General features: G+C 37.6%; 1 long non-coding RNA gene and 1 other non-coding gene across 2 annotated transcripts in view; both read left to right on the plus strand.

Annotated features, from left to right (window-relative positions):
* The window catches only part of LOC139045720 (uncharacterized), a 209,241-nt gene that overhangs the window by 84,756 nt on the left and 99,979 nt on the right, over positions 1 to 24,506 (plus strand). The window lies entirely within an intron of this gene.
* On the plus strand, positions 5,308 to 5,414 carry LOC139045804 (U6 spliceosomal RNA). Its single transcript, XR_011504896.1, has one exon. It is a non-coding gene; the product is annotated as a U6 spliceosomal RNA (small nuclear RNA).

The raw sequence follows: 24,506 nt of genomic DNA on the forward strand, positions 1-24,506 counted from the left end.
AGGCTTGCATTTCTGCCTGATGTTCTGAATTTCTCTTTTTCTCAAGAAAGGACTAACTGCGGAGTTGGAGGGAGCGCAATTATCAGATAGCCTCAAGGGGTCAGCTCCATTGCATTTGTCTCAGTAGCCAAGAACCATCTTGCATGACATCAAATCATGCTTTCTGGGATAGGCTTAAGTTGAATAAACTTAAATAATTCAAAACCCTTCGTTTCACATACCTATTACAATGTGTGCCCTATTAAATACTGTCTTGACCTTTACCACTTTTCATTACGGGAAAATTTGTTTCAGGAATCTAACATTAAACCTTTCTTTTGAATATTTTTACTAGGCAAGTCTTTCCTCATTTCAATGGCTATAATAAAATGAATTTTTCATATGCTATAATTATCTTTTTCCCTATTTCAGTCATTGATATTTTTCAAATTCCATATACTCTAGACATTATTTCTTCAGTTTCCTCAAGTTGGCATATGTCAATGTTTATTTTGGTAAGAAATTCTAGTGAAGAAATTTGTGTATTTTCAAGATTGAAAGGGATGGCAGTGCTTTCCTACTCATTCTATAATACTTCATGTGACTTATTCAGAGAAAATCCAATCTGATCACAGTTTGATCTTTTCACTGAATACTTCTTATCATCATTTTATGATCTGCAATGGACACCATCATCTTGTGGCATGGGATCTATAAACTAATGAGGATTGTTTCATGTTATCTACTTTGCCACTAGTTTTCAGACATACTGATGCCTTTTTCATCTCCCTTTGGGAATTTATGAATTATATACTTGATGACTTTTTTTTTGGTGGGGAAGATTGGCCCAAAGCTAACATCTGTTACCAATCTTCCTCTTTTTCCTTGAGGAAGATTGGCCCTGAGTTAACATCTGTGCCAATCTTCCTCCACTTTGTATTTGGGTTGCTGCCACAACATGGCTTGATGAATGGCATATAGGTCCATGCCTGGGATCCAAACCTGCAAACCCTGAGCTGCTGAAGCAGAGCGTGAATGTAACCACTAGGCCACTGGGCTGCCTCCCTAATTGATGACTTTTGAAAAGGGCTTTCTGAATACTTTAATGTCATGTCTTTCTCCAGGTTCTGTCAGGTACTGATAACGAATCTAAATTTTTTTCATAATGTGTTTTTTTTAAATGCATTCTTTGACTATCAATTTTTTTTCTAGCCTAGGCTTTTGCTTTATGCCTGTAGTTAGGAAACAAATATGGAACTGCCTGAAAAGTTGGTAGAATAATTAATAACACAAAACAATATAACATTTTCGTGCAAAAGACACATTGATTATGTAAGAGAAAATTTTGCTGTGTGACATGAAATAAGAGGGGGAGTCAGTGGAAATGACTTAGTAAAAAGAGCTTTTTATAAGATTCAAATATTAAGAAAAAAGTAAGCACATTATAATTCCGTTTATACAAAGTTTTTAAAAGTACAAGCAATGCTCTATGTTGTTTGATACACATACAAATACACGTACGTATACATGCATTTGTAATAAATTCATAAAGACATATATGGGCATGATAAACATTGAATTCAAAGATAGTTACTTTTAGGATGGAGAGAATAATAGAATTATGAATGGATATACAGAGAACTTCAGTTCTATTTGTATTTTTCATGTTTTTTTCTGTCAAACTTCAATATAGCTATTTTCTTCTCATCTATCTTCTAGTTCACTAATTCGCTCTTTAACTGTATCTAATTTGCTCTTGAGCCTGTTGATTGAGTTCTTAGTTTCAGTTACTGTAGTTCCAGTTCTGAGATGTCCATTTTATAATAGTTTCCAGCTTTTGCTGAAATTTTCCATCTAATAGTTTAATTTCTTTCAAGAACTTGGAATGGTCTAAGATTTTATTCCATTTGCAAGTTAACAAGGTGGCATGCCACAGTTTCATGGATTCTGACAGACAACACAAAACTCCTGGATCAGAGAAATATGACACTATTAGACACAGCACAGCAAGATGCCTGTACTTCACGGTTGCGTTTTTTCCCTTGCTCCTTAGGTGCCACAGAGGTGATGAGGTGTTTAGCTGGATACTGCATATGCAGTGGGTTTATGTCACAGCTAAGGTTCTCCAACTTGGTAAACCCAAATATTTCAGAATGGGCTACAAGTACATCTTCCCTTTTTCTCTGAGGAGGAGACATTATCTTTATTATACTGTAAGCAAACCTTCCTATTGCTCCACAGGGGGAAACAATCACTCTCTCCCAAGGTTGTTTGTTACATAAATATCTTTGTTTAGAACAAAGGCATCAGTACTTTCCTTGAAAGCTAGGTAGAATCTCAAGAGACTCATAAAGAACTGTATTCCAAAAATTTCTTGATCTAGGTCACATACGTAAAACTATTTCTAGCATCTACATTTTCCATACCTATCTTTTTATTATCTGTTTTTTGCCCCTGGTTTTTAGTCCTTAGCCAATCAGCAGTGCTCAAGGAATGTGATTAAGAAGTAAAATTTTTGATGTTTTATGTCATTGAGTTTTTAGGGTTGGTTATTACTGCAGCATAGCCTGGCCTATCCTGACTCATTCAGAATATTATTTTTTGTTGTTGTTTTTGTTATAATTATTTGCACGTGCTCAATGAGTTCTCCCAGAAACAAAATGGAAGTGTGTAACAAGTTTGAATTCAGATAGCAAAGTGTCCACATGCTTCCATGGGCAGTACTTCTAGCCCTACTTTCTACTTTTTAGTTTACTCCTTTTCCAGGAAGAAAAGGCATGCTTGACTGGTGACATCAGGCAAAGGGTTTATAAACTTTCATCCTAATCCCTTTCTCTCTTTTCAGAGAGAATCAGAATATCCTGATTTCAGGACATGCATGTTTTCCTTCTCTTACTGCAGTAAGGTGTTGAGAACAGAGGCCTACTGTTGTTAGTACTCTGCTATGACTGGGTGGGCATGCTTAATTCTAGGAGGAAAATAGTGGAAACTCTAAATGTGGCAACAGGCCAAATTGCATTCTCTAATCCATTTTATTGGTGCCCAAAGATATTTTGATACTTCATCTGCTTATACCTTCTGTTTTTCAATTGGTTACACATGGCGGCATAAGGGGTGTTATTGTCCAGCCTCAGTCCCAACATATAGGTCCCTGAAAGCCCATATTTATGAATCTATCCTTTGCTTATAGTTTGTCCTCATTTGGGGGGGGACATTTTGAATATTGCTTCATTGAAATTAACGCAAGCAAAAAGAGAAGTAGAGAATAGTGAAGTCACACTGAGAAGTACTTACAGAGTTTGATCATTAACTGACTCATTTCTGAAAACCAGCCCCCCCAGCTTTATTCACACTGAATTTTCAGCAAAATGACAACCACAAATTAAAGACATTTTGAAGTTGCTTGTGAATGACAAACAGCACAAATGCTGAATCCACAAATGCCAAGGGTCAACTATGTGCGTGCGCTAGTGTGTGAGTTTAGACCAGTGCAGAAACAACAGGAGCATTGTAATCCCCATACCCTGCTAATTGAAAGTTAGAGGAATTCAGGCCAGCACATGGGGTTTACTCTTTTTGCCAGAGGGTCTTTCTCTTCAGAGTTTTTCTTTCTCAAGAGCCACAGACATTTATTTTATTGCCACTCTACTCTGCTGCACAGTTTTTCCCTGGGCTAAGAATGGAATTACTAACATTGCTTGTTCCATACTCTGAAAATCGCTGTCAGGTGTGAATTAAATGTTTTATTTGAAGATTTGAGCTCCTTCTCATCAGTCACAAAGAGAATTTTTATGGAATAATACTCATTGGCAGTAATATAATTCTTTTCATCTTAGACTCTCTAAGTGCTTTGTAAACGCTCTCTCTGCTATCTACATTTCAATGACTCCTATCACCCCTCCATCTAGGATCACTGACTGAAGCTTTATACTAACTCCTTCAACTCTTTAAGAGCTGCTTTCAGTTCAGTGTAAGTGGCAAACATTTGAATAATTGTTTCTGAGTCCCTAGAGAAAGAAATAAGACAACTTTAATGATATTCTGACATATTGTGAATTCAGAATTTAGGAGGGGTGCTAAGGGTAAAATGTATCCCCTTGAGCTGACAGAGCGGAGAGAAAGAAGAATGTTAACAAGCAAGCAACTAATTATTCTCCCCTCAAAATCCACCAAGACTTTTCTTGATCTTGAAAAGATTACAATTTGGGACTTTGAATTATTCCATATTTCCATTTTGGTGTTCAAATTGTGACTATTTTCTAGTCACTATAGTCATAACATGTTTGAGTTGGAAGGAATGGTAAACACCATACCTATTCATTAATAATCCAGTCAAATCTTTCTAGATAAAATATCAAGGTTCAGAGAAATTCGCTGATTTATTCAAGATCAAGCACAAAGCTAATTAGTGCAAAGCTAGGTCAGTGGAGTTTTCATTGCTCCTCATTCCCACCACCTCATATTGACTCCTCAATTCTGTACCCTTTCCTTCCTTTCTTTTCCATTCTTCTTCTTTTTCTTCTTCTTCTCCTTCTCTTCCTTCTTCTTATTTTTATGTTGTTGGTAGATCTTTATCATATGGACAAAAGTTATTTTCAAGAATGAGGAAAAAAATATACTAATTAAAATATGACCAATAACTAGAAAAAAAACAGACTGGATTTCCTTCCTTGTCATTGAAAATGGCTTTTACCTGTACATTCTGTGTCATTAAAACCTCATATTATGTCATAGGACTTCACCTCACTAATTAAGGATTCTGTAAAACATAGGTTGTTATGTCAGGATAAAGCCTGGAATGGGCCATATCTTGAAATAAGAACTTTAGGAAAAATGGTTTCAGAGTATGATCTAAAATAATCATAGAGACCACGTTCTTCAATGAATAGTCATCCTCAACTTTTATTCACCATCAGTTTTTATCTTCTTAGCTTCAAGCCATCCTTTAGAGTTTGGATCACTTAAAAATGTTTTTATTTTTAAAATCCTGTGAAAGAAGTAGTATTAGATGTTAACAGCTAAGAATGCAATAGGTCAAGGAAATAAACCTGTTGGCTAACACTTTGAAAGAGATCTGAGATGTATGCTTCTAATTGCCTTTCCTTTGTGGTCCTTTCTCACTCCTTCATGATTTATATAATCTTCAATTGCTGGGTAGCATCTGTACAACAGAATCACACAATGATAGTGTTGGCAAGGTAGTAAGAGATCCAAAAAGCTTCACTTCATTGACGAGATTCAGAAGGATGAAATGATGTATTCAAGGTCACCCTTTAATTGTTCTTCTCTTAAATTTGATTTACTTTGAATATAAAGGTAGATTGTTTTGTGCTCACTTAGGCGGTACATGTGCTAAAATTGGAACAATACAGAGAAGAGTAGCATGGCCCCTGTGCAAGGATGACATGCAAATTCTTGAAGCATTCCATATTTTTTTAAAGGTGGATTGTCCTTTACTTTCTGGAAAGATGGAATTTCAATATAAGAAAAATCTTTAAGACAATGTGGCCCTGGAGAATTTAAATGGAGCAGGAAACTCCGAATTATGATTCCCATGACAGTTTCAACTTGGTCACAATTGGCATGCTCATTAAGGTAGAGTCTCTGGGATTACTATATTAGTATGTTTTCTTTTCTTTTTCAACTTAAAAAAGATTTTAATTGAATTTTAGGTTATATGCATGCTTGGTAGCTGCCTTCATTTGGGGAAGGAATTTTCTGTCAATGTGGCCTTAGGAGAAAACTAGAAAGGGCAAAAGTAACTCCAGAGAGTCAGGCCTGCTTAAACAAAGAACGATCTCTGGATGCATGATGCACAGAGCTGAGTTCAGGCAGAGTGCCACTGAGCTGCTTTGCCAACATTGTTAAATTCTCTCTTGCCTGCCGCAATCACCAACAAGTTAAGCGGGTGTTTTGTAATCCTCATCTCTCTTGAGCATCAGAGTTTTAGGAATTTTCCCATTTCTAGTGACAGTCTTGTCCACTGTGCCACAGTTTGGCTTTCTTTTAACAGCTGTGTAGCACTTCCCAGAGATGATTGTGAATCATTCTAGAAGTTTGGTAGAAAGTTAGAGTTTAAAAAGTCTTTATAAAATCAATTTGAATGTAGTTAAATGAAAATATACTGCATCCCACAACAAAGTAAAAGTTTAGATAGATTTTTACTTTCCATTCTTTTCCTAAAATCATGTAAGAGTTTCCTTAGCGATCATTTCTTCCCACCACCTCCATTTACATAGGTGGAAACAGAGGTGTGGATGTGGTAGGAGTCTTGAACAAGATCAAGAATGGCAGAGAGAAAACCAGAAGCCTAAACTTTAGTATCTAGCACAGTACTTGAAAATAAAATTGATTTGTTGAAGAATGAATGAATTTTCAGTTTACTTTTTTCCTTACGCCATGGTTGCTTGCCCATCCGGTATCTCATCCTAGTACCTTATCTCCTCTACTTTTGGATTACCCTATTGAAGATGATTCTGGCTGACCTGCATTCAAGTTGGGACACTTGAGTCCCCATTCACCAAGGCAGTCCCTAGGTCTGTGTCTTTCCACATGGCTTGAACAGGCACTTCAATCAGTGTGTTAATTTGGGATTGCTGAGAGCACAACTCCCTGTCTACTTGTTTCTTTTAACACGGACATTTTTAATCAGGAGCCTAATTTTGTTCCTGGGGGACCTCACTCTGCATTAATAATACATGTGACAAAATTTACCTCTTTGCTTTCAAGGTTGTTAATTATGGAGTGCATTTCAAATGAGCGATCGCGGCCAAGAAATCATCCCTTTTGGGTGCTTACATACTTTAATGCTGATAAGAAGCAAGAAGCAAGGAAGGGTTCTGAAACACCTCTCCACATGCACAGTGCTGCTTTAGGGGGGACCAAACAGGGTAACCATGAAGACTTTTTGGTGATGTGCTTTATTGAGTTGTATTTCAGGTCATACTACAGACACAACATAACCCTGAGGGCTTAACCTGCTTTCAAAGCAGAGGGAAGAAGAGCAGATGTGAGCAAGGAGGCCTTCAGACAGATGTGTGGGGTAGGTCATTGAACTCTTTAAGGGAGTAGAATCAGTTGCTTCAGGAGAAGATAGGTTTTTTTTACGCCATTTACAGTGAGGATAGCCAATTGCAGATTGTTCCAGACTTCTGGTGATCTTTGTGGTGTGTTCTTAGGCTCACATGTGTTGTGAATTCTTATGGTCACTAAAGCTATTAATTCTTACTTAATAAATTTGCAGTAGGTTTCCGTGAGATTTGTTACAGGTCCTCTGGTCTTCAGACGTACAAATGTAGTTTAAATACTCACGCAGTTAAAAAGATTTAAACAACCATCTAAATTACTATACCTTAAAAGCAGCCAAACCCAGCCAACCCATTTGCACGTGTTAGCCTCAAAAGATGGCTTTTAGTGGCTTAGTTCCAGAGCTTCCTCCATTATTTTCCCATTACTTGAAATGATTACTGGGCTTTGCAAATGACTTTGAATGCCATACAAAATATTTGCTTTTACCCTCCATGGGACAATGTCCTAGAAAATATGATTGCTTAGGAGTTGAATTATGGAACAGGTCTTCATGAGGTGGACATTTTATGTCACCTACTCAAAGGCATGCTTAATCTTGTACTGGGAGCAAGATAGAAGACAGAGCTGAGAAAAGCTTTCCACTTTGTTTTATGAGAAAAGCCAGTGATTTTGTTTTTTATAAACCACAGACTGAGCCCAGATTTACTAGACATTACAAAGGCCTTTGGGAAACAGTCTGGGTGGACCAGTGCAATGTGATAGTGTCTTTGTACTCATCAGCAACCAAAAAACTTGGTTAACTTTCAACCACATGGGTGATGTTAATCTTCCTTCCGGGAACTTACCTAATAAGATAAATGTTGCTAGTAGAAACTAGGTATTTCTCAGAGCAATAAAGTTGAGATAGCAAATGGGTGAAATCTGATTACTATTGGGCTAGACAAGAAAAACTGAGAGCCATCACTCCTGTGCTATGTAAGGAGAAACCATGGCTCTATGTGTGGGTGATTCACTTAACATCTTTGCCATCAGTTTCCTATTTATCAACTGAGAAGTTTGGAGAACATGATGACAAAGGGTCCTTCCACTTCAAATATATTTATGGTCCAGATGGTAGGATGCAGCACAGAATGATGGAGGGACCTCTACTCAGGGTCTCAGGAGGCCTGGTGGTAGTTGCAGCCCCGCCACTAAATTATCATCACTACTTTTGGACATTTAGAGCATTTCCAGTTTTTCACAACGCTATACTGAATATTCTGTACACGAATATTTTTCTTTGGATTAAATTCCCAAAGTGAGATCAAAAGCAGTCATTCATAAGAGTTTTATTATATTACCAGAACAGGAGAACCAAATTAAGCTGTTACCAGATATGTACTTTTTCCCGTTTCATTACGATTTCCCCCCAAATAGGTATTAGGATAAAAATAAATCAAGATCAATAAGAGAGGTGTTTTTTTTTTTTGTAAGGAAGATTGGCCCTGAGCTAACATCCGTTGCCAATCTTCCTCTGTTTTGTATGTGAGATGGCACATTAAAGCATGGCTTGATGAGCAATGCGTAGGTCCCTGCCCAGGATCTGAACCTGCGAACTCCAGGCTGCCAAAGCAGAGCAAGTGGACTTAAACACTACTCCACTGGGTCAGCTCCAATAAGAAAATTTTGAAAATGAATTAACAACAAAAGATATGAGTATATATGTGTAACTTTTGTTTCTTTCTCTCTCTCTCTCTCTGACCCTCAATTCTCTGGCATAATCTGAATCATTTCACCCCATTTACAAGAGCTTTCAGCTTTTGGTAGCCCCTTTTCAATATGTCAGTGATAGAGGTCAATCAAGTTTGAGTGCAACAGGAATGTCTATCCTGTGCCCAAGACTTTGGCATCATAACGAACACCTCCTCATACAGGAAAAAAAAAAAAAAAGAATCTCTCTAGCAATGTCTAATCCTTCTGAGTTGTCTTCAGACGTATGGATATCTCAAGTCCCATTTTCATAACGGGTATTCTCAAATCCCATCTAATCTCTCTACTGCCCAGAGTATATGTAGAAGGGATCTTGGAAAGCATGCAGGCCAAGTCCCTTACTAGAATAAAAACCAGAGAGGTCAAATGGCTTGCCCATCCTTGCACAGCTCTTCCTAAATAAAAGTAGAGAGTTCTGGATTGAGGAATGTTTGTGGAGTTGTCAAGGTAGCAAACAAAAACAAGTGATATATGTGGCATGCAAGGAAACAATATATTGAGTAATTTTGCTTTTTCTTTCCTTTTTGTTTAATACATGTTAGACTTGCTGTAAGTGCTGGGCCTGTCATTTATGAACCTCGTGGTAACCTTGTGCAAGTCACTTCATCTCTCAGGATCTCAATTTTCTCAAACCATAAAATTTAAAAAAAATCTTATTTCAAATGAAGGCTTAATTCTCTTCTAAAGTTAACATTCAGGCATTTTCCCTAGGTCATACCAATAGCCTGTTAAAAAGGCTGTTATATTAGGCGAGAGTTATTGCAAGTCCAGGAAATATTAAGATTTTCATCTCTGTGCATTGTTATTAATTGTCAACAACCAAAAAATGGCAGATTAAAGGCCAGAGTTTTATTTTCAAAGTTGTATAACCAGGCCAGAATTCAAACGCAATGTTAAAGAATAAAATATCAACCTATTTTATTGAATTTGGGCCTGGATCCTATTGTAGAAATTATTACACCTTATGGGGCAGAGAGTAAGATTTGTTTTCAGGTTGGCATTTCCTCAGCCAAAGCGAATTTTACAGATTTTCACAATTTCAGAGGAGCCTACAGTAGAGCTGCGAGTGTTTTAAACCAATCATCAAAAAGTCTTAGTTTCTTTTCTAGATTTGTTCTGCAAAAATGCTTAAGACATTGACTCTGATCTCGAGGAGCTCGTAGTGTAAGAGACAAATTTATCCATAGTAATTATAAAATAATTTAATAGGCAAGGCAATTGAAATAGGATTAAGACAGAAAAATCAAAGGATCTCATCTATCCCAGCCTTGGGTGGGGAAGAGCAATAAGAGGAAGTTTCTAGGGAAGACAGCATCTAGAAATGGTAGATGATTTGCCAAAAGCCACACTGCTAATTATTCGCAGAACGAGCATTAGAATTCTACAGTAACTCTCTTTCCTGAGTATCTTAAGTTCTTAATCCACTTTAACAAAGGTGAAATGGAAGAATCTTCCATGATGCAGTATGCTCTCCTCTACCCTATATAACTTCCCTAAATATACTTACCATTTACCTGCTGCTGGTAAGAGAAATATAAATGTCTTCAGGACAGCAATTGCCCTGTTCTCTTATTGTCAAAACTTTCCTCTCTTTTGTTAGATCGCTGCCTGTTTATCGATTCGGCATTGTCCAGGTGTCTTCTGAAGAGCACTGTAGTGTCCCAGTCTTAGGGAATGTGTATATTTCTTTGCACTCTTACACTTAGTCTATCAGGTGTGACACTCTGAAGGGATGGGGGTAAAGGCAATGTGTAATTGTTTACTGCTAACAATAATCAGAGCATGTTAGCTGATTTTATTATTAATGAATTATTATTCATGCAGAACCATACTTAGGAAGGCAAATCATTATTTTAATAATAGATTCAAAATCAACCAAAATTTTTCCTTTTTGCTGCTTCGTCTGAACCGTTCTTCTTTAACTCTCAGCGTAGATAATCCTTCAGGTCCTCAAGGTCAAAGGTAAATCTTTACTCACTGTTTTTTCATCTCTCCAGAGAACCTGGCAAATAAAAGAAACAATATATTTGTGGTGATTATATGGATTAGTGAATGAATGAACCAAGAGATAAATGTAGAGTTCACTGTATTCATTCCTTCATTTAGAACTAACTGTAATAGAATTTCTCATGACTTCCACTTAATAGATTAGTTGGATTACACACTCTGCTTTTTCCCTCTGTTAAACATGGTAGTTGTAGTCTTTCCTGTTGTAGAATTATGCAACCACACTCTTGACAAGGCCTTCTGATGGGTGGAGTGTACTTTCCTTCCCCATGACTTTGAACTCAGACGCACGACTTACTTTGGCCAATGGGATCTTAGTGGATCTGACATAAGAAGAGGCTTGAAATGTGTTTGCATGGTTTTGCTTGGCCTTCTTGCCCTTCTCTTATCACAAAAAGAACAGTTCGCAGGGGCTGGCCTCGTGGCCGAGTGGTTAAGTTCGCTCACTCCGCTGCAGGCAGCCCAGTGTTTCGTTGGTTCGAATCCTCGGTGCGGACATGGCACTGCTCATCAAGCCACGCTGAGGCAGCGTCCCACATGCCACAACTAGAAGGACCCACAAAGAAGAATATACAACTATGTACCGAGGGGCTTTGGGGAGAAAAAGAAAAAAAAAATCTTTAAAAAAAAAAAAAAGAACAGTTCCCAGGGAGTATTCACGTCCCCTTTCAGCCTGGGATACAGAATGAGATACACAGAGCATGCCTTATTCTAGCCTGCTGCCTGGAGCTCAGTTCAGCTGAACCTCAAGGACCCAGAAGCTTGTGAGTAAGAAATGTAAATATTTGTTGTAAGACACTATGGTTATGTGTTTATTTGTTGTTAAGAATTATTATGGCATTAGCTAACAACTGTGAACATAGGATTGATGCCCCAGTATACTGAACATCGCTGAAAGTTAAACCTACTAGTTCCTCCCACGAGTTAAGTTATAAACTTACCAAGAGTCAGTTGTCTCTGTTTTCATACTTGTGTGTCAGTTGTGCCCATTATTCTAGTTATATGATTTACTTTTTGTTAGTCAATGAATCATATGTTAGAGAACTAACGTTTCTAAAAACTAAGTTGGATGCTTTTAAAACATTTGGTAAAGGCAAATTGTTTAAAAAAATTGAAGTCAAATTAGGTGTTGGTGAGATCTTTAAAAAAGAATGGAGAAAAATAAATATCTAGAAGGATCTTGAATTCACAATGCCCTTTAATTGCTTACATTCTTCTTTCTTTAAAAAAATTAAAACTCGGAATTTTGGATGATGCAATACATGTGGTTTTATGCAAGAAAAGTGAACTAAAATTTCAATTATTGCAGACAGTTTCAAAGTAAAGGGCTTCACCTTCAACAGAAGGTTGCTGAATGAATGTTTATGTGTTTAAGGTAAAATAAAATGCTTTATCTGTGTTTGTATTAATTTTTATGATTTCTTACTTTAACTTTTTTGATTAACTGAATGAAAATCATCTCAATCTCTTTCCATCAAGAATGTCATAAATTTGATACCACAGTGAAAATTCCATCCTTCCTTTCTTTGTAAATATTCTAAAGTTGTTAGTATACAAGTAGCAAGGTTAGAACAGTCTTTTCTTCACTATGAATATGTAATGAGTGAACTTTCCTTTTCAGGTGCTATCCCTCTTCTCATACTTAGGTTTTGTTCCGGTTTATAGTTCGCATTTTGGTTAATAACCTTATTCTACAGGAGAACACTCTTTAGTCCAGATCACAGTTTCTCAGTTTATCCTTTTTTGTAGCTGCTTTTTCATAGCAGTTGACTGAGTTTCAGGAATGCTGGGTGGGTCTGGTTATTTGAACACCTTTTTTTTTTTTTTTCCACAAAATCACACCCTAGAATCATCTGGATTTGAACAAATCTATGAGCGGAAAAGAAAAGTCAGCCACAGCTCCCTTGTTTTCACCTGGCTTTTTGGTTGCCACCAAATGAAACCACCATATGCATTATTTACCTGAAATCCTAAATCTTTGCAAAGTGTGCATGAAACAAAGCCAATTGTGGGGGAAAAAATCACTAACATTTTCCATGCATCTGGACTTGACTTGAGGTTTGGGAGAACTTGGATTCATTTCAGGTTTTTAAAGAAAATATTGCATATACTGATTGATGAAACATGCTGCTGCTGGTGGTTTTTGAGATGCTGATGGTCACCTCCTTGCAACCATTCTGAGATGAATGCTTTGTGGCATTTTAGGATAAAAAATCAATCTACAGGTGATGACATTCAATCACTACTGACTAAGGTTGGAATTGAAAAGAGAGGTCCAATTGGAAAAGCAAGCTTCACACCACATTACCCATAAGTCAATTGCTTGGAGTGTAGGGACTAGCTACATGAAGAAATCCAAGAGCCACTCAGCACCAGCTCACTGACAGTTCAAGACACATGTGAGTAATTTGTAAAAAAAGAGAGTTCTGGCTCAGACATTTGGGTTATTCCAGTTTCAAGAGTGTCAGTTCTCACCTGGACAGAAAAGGTAGACAAGAGGGGCTTGACTTTAATAAAGTACACAGACTAGACAGTTTTTAATACAATGAGACTGTCACAGGCCCATAAACCTACAAATTCAAAAAGACTGAGCCATGGCTAAAGAAAGTCAGGTGGTGGCTTTCAAGGAAATTGAATGTGTTCTTCCACTTTGGGATATTATTTTTTCATTAGGGTTTCTTCAGATTTGGAGACAATGGAGGAGTTGAACTAATTTGTTCCAGGCAGATATGAAAAAATTTGTGGCTTGATGATATGAAAAAATAGCATGAAAATAAGTGACTGTCAGTATACTGTGCTGGCATTTATAAGCATGCATGGGTCAATTCAAAGATAGCAGGCTGGTAAAGAATCTTGAAGATCTAAAGTTGTTGTTAGTCTTAATCAATTAATAAGCCAACACCAGAAAATGTATCCAGGAGATTGTTTTAATATTATTGATATAAACTATGTGAATATGGGGTGGGAAAATTGTTTTTCCTCTTCCCATCTTAGGTTCATTAGCTGGGGCCATACAAATGAGATTGATAAAAGGTGGATTACAAGAGAAAAACAAACAGTTTGTTAATGTGTGGAGTGCACATCACATGGGAGAAAGCTTACTGATGAGTAACTCAAAGAGGTGCTTAGAACATGGGCTTGTACAGCATTCTAACAAAGAACAACAAATTTGGAGAGAATTCACAAGACAAAGGAAAAACGTTTTAGGCTTTCAAGGGCAGGAAACTGTGGGAAGGTAAATATATGGGGGAAGCCAATGGAAGTTAAGGGCTAGTTAGTAAAGTTTGCTAAGTAGATTCCTCTGGTGCCATCTCTGAGCTGATAAGGACCTAGAGTTGTTTCCAGTAATTAACTTCCATCCTTCCTTATATTTGATTAACACTTTACAATCTATCAAGTGACACAAATATTGACTTATTTGGCTATTCATTTAGCACTTAGACATTTCACTGTCTCTGGTTGTTTGGTGGAATTATTTGCTTTTAATAACAGGGGTGTTTGGTGTCTTGTAGACAACACTGGAAGCTGTGACACTGATCTTTTCAGGGAGGGAGGTATGTAAAGGAATTCCATTGAGCTCTGGCCAAGCCGACTGTGCAGCAGAGTTCGGTGGCCTGCAGCCCCTGCAGTTGATAAGTATTCTTGGGGAGAAATGGCTTTATTAAGTGCTCTGTTGACAGGCTGCCCTTATGATCTGAGCAGATGGCAGTCACTGGTCTCTTTACCTCTTCCCTCCCACAAGCCCAACTGTTTTTATGCCTAGAGAAATCAAAGTGAATAATATATAGCTATTGGTAACCGAAAAGCACAAACTCCAGTCTTTTTCTATTTTAATTGGACCCTCAAGCAGGGAAACAGGAAGAGTGGCAGCTACAACACTCAGCTTCAGATGCTTGATGCTTTGTCTTCTGCATATGGAAACAAAGGGTCCTTTATTCTGTTCTCAGCATGGTTATGTTTCACACAGGAAGGGATGGAGGCCATTGATATAGATAGACTTTATCCTTATCTGATTTCATTCCATCGCATCTCCATTATTCCTTTTCTTTCACATTAATTTTCCCATTAGTGTTCGTACCTTAGAAATATTTGTAGGTGCTTTTTATTGATACACTCTTTTAACTGATAATGAGCTCCACTCTACACGTTTAATTATTTTTATTTTTCCTTTCAACAAATTTAGCTCACTGGTTAAGCCAGTGGGCTTTGGAATCAGATCTCATTACAGTTTTCCTCATTTATTTTTGAGACATACTACTTAACATTGGGACATGCCTCTCAAGACGCAAATACCTCAACTGAGAAAATGGGGAAAATCATAGGACCCTTCTCAGAGGATGGCTCATTAAATGAGATAATTGCTCTAATATGACTACTCAGTCCCAGATAACATGCTAAAAGCTCAATAAAAGTTTTATAGAGACATTTCAATTTTTTATAACTGAAACATCTAAAATTTCAGGCAGAATTGTGGCTTCAGTAATTTCTATATAACAGTATATAGAAGGAAACTTTGACATTCATGGTGGTTGATTTAATCAAAGTGGATGGTCACTCTCAGTGCAAGAGATTAAGAAGGTAGTTTTTAAATTATTTTTTGCCAGGGAAAATAACAGCTTCTAAATTATAAGGCCTAACTACCACACCAGAGAAAAGAGTTAACTGTATGTGGAGTCTTCTTTTAAGGCCATCTTAAAAAAACATGGAGTCAGCATACTTTCCAGCTCTTCATTAATTCCACAGCTTGAGAAAGTTATGTTAATGTGCACTAGTTGATGGTAATGTTTTAGAATAATCTATCTGCTAAAACATTTTTGTGTCATCCATTAAACTTGTTACTCAGTGGGATATCTATACAATTGATGAAAGAACCAGCAATCTTGCTGATTTTCATTTGAAGTGAAATATATTTTCTTGGTAAATTTCAGCATTAAGTTTTTATTTCTTAAAATAAAGTTGGGTTGAAGCAGAGAAGGGAAAGGATGACGCAAAAGCAAAGTAAAAACAAATAGTACTATTTTGTGCTTGCTATGTCTCCTCTCTGTGACTAATTATAAATGTAAATTTCCAACATGAAGAAAGTTTCCCTTTTCCGTGCCATTTCCTGCTTTCTTTTATTCTCCACCTACCAAGATGAACCTAGCAAAAAACATAGAATGAGTTGTATCCATTTCTGAGTTTTCGGCATCTCACATTGTATCACCCAAATTGGGCTCTCCACCTAGCAGAGTACCTGGGGGGCCTCGGTGCTCGTGGCTGGAGAATGAGTGGGTTGGAGACATAATCTGGTTCACCTTCATTTACTCCAAAGGCCAATGTGACTTTTGAAATTAGTAATTTCATCAGTCTCGCAGCCCTGATTGAGGATAATTGAGGAAGTAGCTGGGGGTAAGGAGGGGAGTGGGGTCACTTCACTGTTGGGGCAAAACCAATGGTTCTTTTTCCGTTGCATTCTGGGAGGGACCTTTACACATCATGGAGGAACAGAGTTGCCCTCCCCAAGAATTTTTTTGATGTATTGTGATTAAAAAAAAAAAAGATGGCTGTTTGAGCAGTTTTATAAGCTAAGGCTATGAAAGCTGTAATTTGAAAAACTATGTGGGTGGCAATGTTGTTTAAGAACGAAAGGAAAAGATAATTATGGGGAAAAAATACCCCTCAGATACACAAATCAGGAGATGCTAATTACGTAAGATGGTTAATTTAGGAAATATAGCTGAATTAGAGTCAATTCTCATATGACTCAAACCTTAAAGCAGAAGCAAAATAACCAGAGACCCTGGGACAGTCTGGCATATATTTTGGAGGGATAAAAACAATACTTTTAGTAATAGCTAATATTTATTGAATGCTTACTATGTGCCAGCTATTGTGCTTTTCAATGTTTTATCCTATTTATACCTTAAAACAAATCTTTAAGGCAAGTATTATCATTTTTTCCCATTTGTCAGATAAATCAACTGAGGCATGGAGTGGTTACATTAACCAAGGGCAGGACTGGAACCCAGGTCTTTCTGACCACAAACCTCTTACTTACCAAGAGCTCCATATTACTGCAATTCTGCAAAGAAGAGAGCTTCCCCTGGGAGCCAAATCCAAGATCCTGAATTCAAAAGAACAAAGAAGCTGAAAAGAACCTGTACTGTCACTTGCTTCTGTATAATGTCTTTAATTTTTATTCTTATTATTCTCGGGCTTGTTATTACTGTTAGCCAATTTGAAAACACCTAAAGGTATTCTTTAAAATATTATTTAAAAAAGCAATAAGGACGTTCTTCCTTAACAACCATTAAATGCAACACCTTTTATGGCTAGACTAAATAAAAATTAAATCTATCTTTAAGATACTTAATTTAAAGCAGTGTCTAAATGAGTAATATGGAAGAAATTTGCCCCTGGGAGAGGGTAAAGACATCAGTGCCTCGTTTCTCTAACTTTGGTGTATTCTTGTCGATTTTTTCTCCTCTCCTCCTCCAAAGAAGTTTGGAGCTGTTGTGAGAGACGTGAAAACCCCCATCTCTACATCAATAGTGTCTTTTCTCATGTTAAGACCAACCCCATTTCGTCTCTTCAAAAATGTATTCACTGGTTTCAGCAGAATGGCTTCAATTTTTTTAGCATCTCAAATATTTATACCAATTTGTCAGCAGCAAGTAGCAGTGACAAGCGGAGATAAAGTATTATTTATGCTGAGATATCCAATTTTTACTTGTTTGAATGCTTTCTTGAAAGATAATGCTTTGGAAAATAAAATGCAACATTTATCATTGTTCAGTTGACTATGGGAGGTGGCGTTTGCTCTCTTCACTGTGACCCAGTTAGTTTACACACAGTACCTTCCCAGCCTACCCCCAGCCCCACCCCACCCCGCCAACATACATACACACCCCTGGGCCTGTGGTTCCATAGCTCCAGCACAGGAGAAACATTTGCAAACCACTTTTTGAAAGTCAGAGCAATGCTAGGATGAGTTTGTTTTGATACAGTTTTGTAGAACCTACCTTCTACAAATCACAACCTGTTTCAAAGACAATGGATAATGACCATTGCAGTTTTTGGCTTTGCGTGGGGACTGCAACATCATACGTTATTAAGTATTTGGGGATGGGAGGAGGACAGAAAGAGCATGAATGGCAGATGGAAAGGAACAAGAGGGCCGATGGAGTTTCAAAGGGAAAGTATGGAAGATTGTCTATTTACATTGCCCCTCACCATAACACTATTATTTATGGAGAATTTTGGAGAATAATTTCATTTATTCTTTTATTCAGCAAGTATTTGTTGAGCACCTCCCACCGGAACCTTTCACACTCCCCAATGCTTGATTCAAGATTTGACAGGCTATTTTATTTGAACAAATCATTAAATCATCCTTTTTCTAAGTTTAATTTTATTAAGCTTTGTAGTCTAGGGCTTCTCTGCTTCCTGTTTGGCAAGATGCCGTGGTCATTGATTATCTTGTTTTTGGAACTTTCTTGCCAGACACTTGTAGGTGACATGATGTGAGTTTTTTCATTCTCAGATTTGGAGCCTCAGAGAACATAATGTTGGTAATGAAAGTCAAAGATATCTAGACTCTCCATGTGAACAACTGATTCCCGCGAATGCACTGTGCTATATGTAAATTGCTATGTCAGTTTCTTTTTTGAATATTTACTTTTAGTCTAAAAACTCTGATGAGGACTGATAACCACAGCCAATTGTGGGTTCAGTTAACCTTATTCTAAAGCAGTTACATTCTTTCTATTTTTGTTCAGTAGGTTAAAAAGGATCTTGGAACATCCGGGTGAGTAGCACGGCAAACAGAGAACACAGAATTATTTTCCTTCTTTTTGTGTTTGACCAATTATTCAATCAATTGACTGATTCTGATTTAGTACACATTGTATGTAAGTGACATTGTGCTAAATGCTGTTGGATATTTTAAAAAGATAGATAAGTTTAATACTTACAGAGCTAGGCATGATTGGCTAAGTAAAACTCAATCAGTTTGAAAAACTTTTGGTGGGTATATATGTAAATGTAAACCCCTGCGGTTCAAAGGTCTTGAAGAATTAATTCATAGATCTTGGTTGTAAGCAAGGGAAGCTGAATCTAGTAGACTAAGCAAAATGGAGTCTAATTTTATCACATAACTCACAGAACTCTGGGAGAGAAGAAGAATAGACCCTAGAATAAGCTTTCTGAACAAGGCATGGCTCAGAACACATCTGCCGAGCCAACTACTGCCCCTGCTGCTTTTACCAGATTCTGGAGTTGGCATGACTCCTAGTTCTGGGCCAGACACTCAACCTTGCATCCGCCACAACCCTGCTGCCACGAGCAAAGACAGAGCTCCTCATCTCTTCTCTCTTAGATCACTAGTTACTGGGTCAAAGTCAAGCTTTGATGAGTCTGATTGGAAGAGCCCTGGGAGGGCTCAGTCCTGTGAGAGAGGGATGCTCGAAGAGCAATCAGCTAGCACTTCTGTTTCTAAACATGGTCTTTGCTGTCCACCAAAAGTAATAACATTGGAATTCTTGAAACATGAAAAAGGGTTCAGATGCTGAGTAGCCAAAATCAGTGATGAATTGTTGCCATAAGAATCAAAGTAAATATTTAACTCCCAGCTGGTTGATCTATATCTACATATGTTGGATATTGTGGAAGGATTTTGGACTTCATATTGCTGGTCTCTTCTTTATAAGGTTACATTTATCCAGCCAATCATTCAATTTTTATCCTTTCACCTCATCTTCTTTTTTGAGGGGTTCTCAGATTATTCCATATGCCATTTCCCTTTTTAGATAGCAAATAGAAAACTATTGGACTGATGTTATCACAGGAAAAGTCATAATTTTTTGAGGATTTGCATATGTATTATGAAAAACATACTGGCAGATGACAGAAGGCTTTTCTTTCTTTCTTTCTTTTTCTTTTTTTTGGTGAGGAAGATTGGCCCTGAGCTAACATCTGTGCCAATCTTCCTCTATTTTGTATGTGGGATGCCACCACAGTATGGCTTGATGAGTGGTGTGTAGGTCCATGCCTGGGGTCCAAACTTATGAACCTGGAGCTTTGGAAGCAGAGCGCATGAACTTAACCACTATGCCACTGTGCCAGCTCTAGATAGAAGTCTTTTGTCTTAAAAAACGCAACATACGCATACCTCAGAGATATTGTGGGTTTGGTTCCAGACCACTGCAGTAAAATGAATTACGTGAATTTTTTGATTTCCAAGTGCGTATAAAAGTTATATTTACACTATACCGTAGTCTACTGAGTGTATATAATATGTCTAAAAAACAGTCTACATACCTTAATTAAAAACAACTTTATTGCTAAAAAATGCTAACCATCACTTGAGCCTTTGGAGAGTTGTAATCTTTTTGCTGGTGGAGGGTCTTGCCTTTATGTTGATGGCAGCTAATTGATCAGGGTGGTGGTTGCTGAAGGCTGGGGTGGCTTGGCAATTTCTTAAAATAAGACAGCAATAAAGTTTGCTCCATTGATTGACTCTTCCTTTAGCAAATGATTTCTCTGTAGCATTTGATGCTGTTTGATAGCATTTCACCCACAGTAGAACTTCTTTCAATACTGGAATCAGTCTTCCTAAACCCTGCTGCTGCTTTATAAACTTAGTTTATGTAATAGTCCAAATCCTTTGTTTTCATTTTGACAATCTTCATAGCATCTTCACCAGGAGTAGTTTCCATCTCAAGAAACTACTTTCTTTGCTCATCCGTAAGCAGCAACTCCTCATTAATTAACATTTTATCATGAGATTGCAGCAATTCAGTCACATCTTCAGGTTCCACTTCTAACTCTGGTTCTCTTGTTATTTCCACCACATCTGTGGTTACATTCTCTACTGAAGTCTTGAGTCCCTCAAAGTCACCCATGAGGGCTGGCAGCATCTTCTTCCAAACTTCTGTTAATATTGATATTTTGACCTCCTCCCATGAATTAAGAATGTTCTTAATGGCATCTAGAATGGTGGGTCTTTTCCAGAAAGTTTTCAATTTACATTGCTCAGAGCCATCAGAGCAACCACTGATTATGGCAGCTATAGCCTTATGAAATGCATTTCTTAAATAATGAAACTTGAACGTCAAAATTACTCCTTGATCCATTGGCTGCAGAAAGGTTGTTGTGTTAGCAGACGTGAAAACAACATTAATCTCACTGTGTGTCTTCATGAGAGCTCTTGAGTGACCAGGTTCATTGTCAGTGAGTAGTGATATTTTGAAAGGGATATTTTTATCTGAGTAGTAGTTCTCAACAGTGGACTTAAAATATTCAGTAAACCACGTTGTAAACAGATGTGCTGTCATCCAGAATTGGTTGTTCCATTTCTAGAGCACAGGCAGTGTAGATTCAGCATAATTCTTAAAAGCTCTAGGATTTTCAGAATGGTAAATGAGCATTGGCTTCAACTTAAAGTCACCAGCTGCATTAGCCCCTAACAAGAGTCAGCCTGTCCTTTGTCGCTTTGAAACCAGGCATTGACTTCTCCCCTGTAGCTATGAAAGTCCTAGATGGAAACTTCTTCAAATGTAAGGATGTTTCATCTACATTGAAAATCTGAAGTTTAGTGTGTCCACCCTCATTAACTACTCTAGCTACATCTCCTGGATAACTTGCTGTGGCTTCTATGTCAGCACTTGCTACTTCATCTTGCACTTTTATGTTATGGAGACGGCTTCTTTCCTTAAACCTCATGAGCTGACTTCTGCCATCTTTGACCTTTTCTTCTGTAGCTTCCTCCTCTCTCTCAGCCTTCACAGAATTGAAGAGAGTCGGGGCCTTGCTCTGGATTAAGTTTTGGCTTAAGGGACTGCTGTGGCTGGTTTGATCTATCCAAACCACTAAAACTTTCTCTGTATCAGCAATAAGGCTGTTTTCCTTTCGTATCATTCGTGTGTTCACTGGAATAGCACCTTTAATTTCCTCCAAGAGCTTTTCCTTTGCATCCACAACTTGGCTAACTGTTTGCTACAAGAAACCTAGCTTTCAGCCTATTCTCAGCTTTCAACATGCCTTCCTCACTAAACTCAATCATTTCTAGCTTTTGGTTTCAAGTGAGAGATGTATGACTCTTCCTTTCACTTGAACACTTGGAGGCCATTGTAGGGTTCTTAACTGGCCTAATTTCAATATTGTTTATGTCAGGGAATAGGGAGGGCTGAGGAGAAGGAGAGAGATGGGGGAATGACCGGCCAATGGAGCAGTCAGAACATAAACAACATTTATCGGTTAAGTTTACCATCTTATATGGGCACAGTTCATGGTGCCCCCAAAACAATTATAATAGTAAGATCAAAGATCACTGATCACAGATCATCATAAGAAATATAATAATAATGAAAAAGTTTGAAATATTGCAAGAATTACCACAATTCGACATAGAGACCCGAAGAGAGGAAACACTGTGGGAAAAATGGTGCCAATAGACTTGCTTGATGCAGGGTTGCTACAAACCTTCAATTTGTAAAAAATGAAATATCTGTGCAGAGCAGTAAAGCAAAGTGCAATCAAATGAGATATGCCTGTATAGTCTAACCAAAATAGCATTTCTTAGAAAAAGATTTCAAACTTCAGGGTAATATTAAAAAGAAGAATGATTAGAAAACTTAATGAAGCATCTCCAATGTCAAGTGGTAAAGTAGAACATATAGACTTGGAAAACTTATTTATGTCCCAATGAAAGCAGAAATACACATTGGAATATATTCTAAAACTTCCATGTAGTCCCTTTATTGAAAAACTATGAAAACAAATATCTGAATTTGGAACCGACCTTTCACAGATGTTATAAAAAATGATTTTTGATCATCACAAACTTAAAGAATAAAACATACAAGACAGACCATTTAATGTATTACTTGTGTACTCAAAAGCAGCTACTATATACGTGCTGAAAGTAAAATAATTTTTTGCCCAGTGCTGAAAAAATTTTATTAAAAGAAATCTCTTTGGATAGACATGTTCAAGAAGTAATATTGATGATGCTGGCTTAAGTTCAAAGACACACATTTTAGGGGGCACCATCCCCTCACCACCAACAATGACAACTTCAGAGTGAGCAGAAGCATCATTTTCTTACTGTTGAAAAGCAAAAGACTGTAGTCAGCATAAGGAAGAGCAATGGATGAGGGACTGAGACTGTCATTCTAAGACGTATATTATTGGTTGGATATAAGACCCAACCTACCTCTACATAGCTTGTGCTTTACGATCTAAGGGCCATTGAACGCCAAAACTTGTGGAATGCGCCCTAACTACTGCAACATCTGTGCAGAATTGGATTGTTTTGCTTCACGGTGCCATTTTGCAATGTTCACTAACCTTCCATATGTCTTGTCCTCCTCTGGTGATGTGTTCATTAGCTGAGCAGCAAAAAGAATAAAATACTGGAGTTGGCGAACCAAGCATTCATTATGACTTCGTCAGGTGCTCACAAATGCAGTCTGTGTTTAGTCTTCTCATCACTGCTCATCTAAGAATGAATTCCTGACAGTGTGAGATGCCTACCTGGGCATCAGAAGAGGTTCTATGTTTTCACCATTGACGTTTCTGGTTCCAATTTGCTCAGGTCAAGCCCATTCCCCAAAAAGTTTGTGCTGGGAAAAATAAATGGCAAAAGTCGATGGTTTCCTCACTGTTCTTTGTTTTCTGGGGGATCCCCTTGGTTCATTTGCTGTGCAGCAGGAGCCACAAAGGGGATCTCTGGGTGGCCTGGCTGCCATTCAACTTACCCATTTTAACTCTGCTTTTATTGTTTATATATTGGGATTTGGCTATGATTTTATTTTATTTTTAAACTTTACTGTTCAAAAAATTAAAAAAAAAACTTTGGAGATCACCAGCATAAAGATAAATTCTAAAGAACCAGATTTTTTTTTAGTAAGGCCTTTCATTCCAAATGTTCTTTGCTTCTATAATAATAACTAAATGCATTGTGCTTACTACATGTCAGGCACTGTTCAAAGTGATCTGCGTATGTTAAATTCATTTAACCCTCAAAACAACTCTGTAATCGAGGCGCTGTTTTTACCCCCACTCTACGGGGGAGGAAATGCGGGAACGGAGAAGGTTTGTAGCTGCCCAAGATCACACATCCAGTGCAGGCAGACCTGGGATTTGAACTCCAGCCACTTAGGCTCAGAGTCCATCCTTTCATCTACTTTGTTATGTGCTTCTCTACTGTATCCCATTCTGTACTATACCGTTTCTGTAGCCACCCCTTAATGAGTGTTTTTCGAGCAATGATGTGCTTTTGATTTAAATGAAGTGCTTGAGAGGGAGAGACTTGTTACAGACTTCAGATTAAATTTTGTGACCATTCAACATACCATCTAGCACAATTGTTACCTTTTCAACAGATCCCAAAGCTTATTAAAAGGCATTTACAGTGAACATGTTGGAAGAAGACTTATGAGTGTGGCATGATTATTCTCCAAATCCTCTTAATAGCGATGAGTATAAGGTTAAGAAAGTAAGTGCTTAAAATATCACATACTTACAAATATCATCTGTTGACATTCGGTAGGAAGTGGTCCTATTTCTATTTCTATTTCCCCTCTCTGTCCCAAGAACATAACTTTCAGTTTTCTCTGATCTGTGTGCGTGCCCAAATCACAAGTGTTGCTCATAAAACAAACACGTGCGACCAAATGAAACGATCTGAGCATAATCATTTCAAATCTCCACAGACATTCATCCTTTCAAACTTTGCAGTCTTAGAGAATCATTTCACCATT

This window comes from Equus asinus, chromosome 7 (assembly GCF_041296235.1).
Source record: "Equus asinus isolate D_3611 breed Donkey chromosome 7, EquAss-T2T_v2, whole genome shotgun sequence".
Lineage (NCBI taxonomy): Eukaryota > Metazoa > Chordata > Mammalia > Perissodactyla > Equidae > Equus > Equus asinus.